Below are 3,410 nucleotides of genomic sequence, written 5' to 3'. Positions count from 1 at the left end.
ATCGTGCACTTGTACGATCCAGACTGGATTACGGGTCCCTGGTATACAATTCGGCCAGAGACAGTGTACTTCGTTGGCTCGATCCTGTCCATCATCTGGCTCTCCGTACCGCTATTGGAGCATATCGCACATCTCCTGTCCAGAGCTTATACGTCGAAGCAAACGAACCGCCATTATTGCTTCGACGTAAGCAGTTGTCTCTAAACTACGCTCTAAAACTGAAATCCCTGCCAGACCACCCTACGTGGCTAACCGTTTTTGAGCCGCGATGGGAAAATTTGTACAACACCCGTAAGACTGCCAATCGTCCTTTTGGTATTCGTGTCCAAGAGCTACTCAAAGAACTTAATATAAAGGTAGACAGGGTTGCCCAAACACCAAAGCAACCCCTTCCACCCTGGCATGCTCATGTCCCGGCATGTGACTTGTCCCTTAGAAATTGGGGTAAGTCGGACACTCCATCGTCTGTCTACCTGCAGCTTTTTTCAGCACACCGAGCTGAACATTCTGACTTCGCGCCAGTCTACACAGACGGCTCGAAGGCGGAATCATATGTGGGATCTGCTGCTGTCTTTAGAGACAGCACTACTTCGGAGCAGATTCCTTCTGAATGCAGCATATTTACTGCAGAGCTGCACGCTATAAAGTTAGCCTTGGATCACATTAGTGAATGCCAATACCAACGGTTCATTTTATATTCTGACTCTCTCAGTGTGTTACAGGCTTTAATATCCGTGAGGTATAATCCTCACCCGGTTCTGTCTAGCATTCAGCAGAAGATTCACGTTCTCCATGATCGCGAATATGACATCCGCTTCTGCTGGATTCCCAGCCACATTGGGATTAGGGGAAATGATTTGGCTGACACCGCAGCCAAATCAGCAATCCCTAATAATAATCTCTGCCTGTCAGTCCCCTATACAGACTACAGGCAAATAATACACGAGAAGATACATTCCCAATGGCAGGAGTTGTGGAATGGACAGACTGGGAATAAACTATACCGTATAAAGCCTTTAATTGAACCGTGGCAGTCTAGTCTGCGCAGGAATCGTAAGGAGGAAGTTGTTCTTGCCCGGACCCGCATAGGACACAGTCATTTAACTCATTCATTTTTGCTGAGGGCTGATGACCCTCCTATGTGTGAGTCTTGTGGCACAGTTTTATCAATTAGACACATTTTAATCGAATGTCCAGTTTTTAGCAGTATCCGTCTTACCGCTTTTAATCATCTGACTGAGCCATATACACTCAGTCAGATTTTATCCGACAATGACAATGTGTCTGCTATTTTTAGATTTTTAAAGTCAATAAATATTTTTACTCGTTTATAAAATCTACATTTTTCTTATACTTCTTGACATAGTGACCTAACTAATTAGGTCACTGAAAGTTTAAATTATTTTATAAATGACATGGTCTTGGCGCATTATAGCCTTAGTAGCTAATGCGCCAATAAAACCAAAACCAAACCAAACCAAACCAATCCATCTACCAACAGGATCAGTCTCTGCAATAGACCTATCCATCTGCTCTCCTATCCTCTTTCCTAGTATTGAGTGGACTGCTCTGGACGATCCACTCAATAGTGACCACTACCCAATAATCTGTAAAATACAAACTTCACTCTGCATAACTTCAGAAACCAGCAAAAAATGGAAATTTTCTAAGGCAGATTGGACAAAGTACGCTTCCCATGTATCCTTTGACAACCAGGTCATTGAATATCAACCAATTGACAAAGCTGCCAAACATATTACAAAACAGATCCTAGTAGCTGCATCTACTGCCATTCCTCAATCACAGTCAAGCATCCGTAAAAGCAGAAACTACTGGTGGAATGAGGACTGTAGAAATGCAAAAAAAGAAAACAACCGTGCTTGGAATTTATTCCGTAAATACCCTACCACTGCAAACTTGATAAACTACAAAAAACTTAGAGCTAAGGCCCGCCATATTAGGAAAAAAGCAAAAAAAGACTCTTGGATTCGATTCGCAACTGAAATTAATAAAAATACTGACGTAAGAATTATATGGAAAAAAATCAGGCAATTAAATGGCAAATTTCACCCATTGTCCTCCCCACTTATCACCTGGAACGGGTTGGAACTGTCTACTCCTGCAGAGATTGCAGATGCCCTAGGCGCAGTATTTTCGCAGTTATCTCAATCAACAGCATACGAATCATCATTTCAAAAGATTAAGACTTCAGCCGAAAAATCCCACCTGAATTTCAGAACCAAATCCTTTCTACCGTACAATCAACCACTCACTATGCTAGAACTTCAAGAAGCTCTATCCACTGCAAGGAACAGCGCTGCTGGCCCTGATGGAATATACAACATAATGCTACAGCATCTAGATAATAAATCGCTATCTTTGCTTCTGACATTCTATAATCGCATCTTCATAGAACATTCATTCCCCAGTTCTTGGCGTCACTCTTTTGTACTGGCAATACCCAAACTAGGGAAAGATCTCTCTATGCCTAATAATTATAGACCCATTTCTCTCATCAGCTGCTTAAGTAAAACCCTAGAAAAAATAATACACCGTAGACTAACATGGTACCTTGATTCCCAAAACATAATATCCGATAATCAATTTGGTTTCAGGAAAAACCGATCATCACTGGATCTTATGATCAAAGCAGAAACTAATATTAGGAATGCATTTATTCAAAATAAGCATCTCGTCATGGCATGTCTCGATATAGAGAAAGCCTTTGACACCACTTGGCGTTTTGGCATCCTGAGAGATCTACATTCCCTGGATCTGAGAGGTCACTTACCTCTTTTCATACAGAATTTCCTACAGCAGAGGACCTTTCAAGTTCGCTATCGGCAAGTCCTTTCCAAAACATATATACAAGAAGAAGGAGTCCCTCAGGGCTCTGTTCTTAGTGCAACTTTGTTTGCAATAAGAATAAATCAGTTGACTAAAATTATTCCCAATACAGTGACTTCATACCTATATGCTGATGATCTGACGGTCTCTTGCAGTTCACAAAACATGAGTTTTATTGAGAGGCAACTTCAAACATCAATCAATAATATCGAACTATGGATGACACAGAATGGTTACCGACTGTCCTATCAGAAATCTAGTGTCATTCATTTTTGTAACAAACGAAAGATGCACCCAGATCCTGAAATACATTTAAGAAACCAACCTGTCGCAGTTGTGAACAGCGTTCGTCTTCTTGGTGTGATTTTTGACAATAAATTGAACTTTAAAGAACACATTAAACATCTACGGACTGTTTGCCAGAAAAAAATGAACTTACTAAGAGTTATTTCTTCTACATCGTGGGGTGCAGATCGTTGCACCCTACTTCACTTATATAGAGCCCTAATTAGATCTCGCCTTGATTATGGTGCCCCGGTGTATGATTCTGCTAGGGAAAGCGT

This window comes from Mastigoproctus giganteus, unplaced genomic scaffold (assembly GCF_048544385.1).
Source record: "Mastigoproctus giganteus isolate SK-2022 unplaced genomic scaffold, ASM4854438v1 scaffold_27, whole genome shotgun sequence".
NCBI classification, from domain to species: Eukaryota; Metazoa; Arthropoda; class Arachnida; order Uropygi; family Thelyphonidae; genus Mastigoproctus; species Mastigoproctus giganteus.
Note: the sequence above shows the minus strand (reverse complement) of the source record.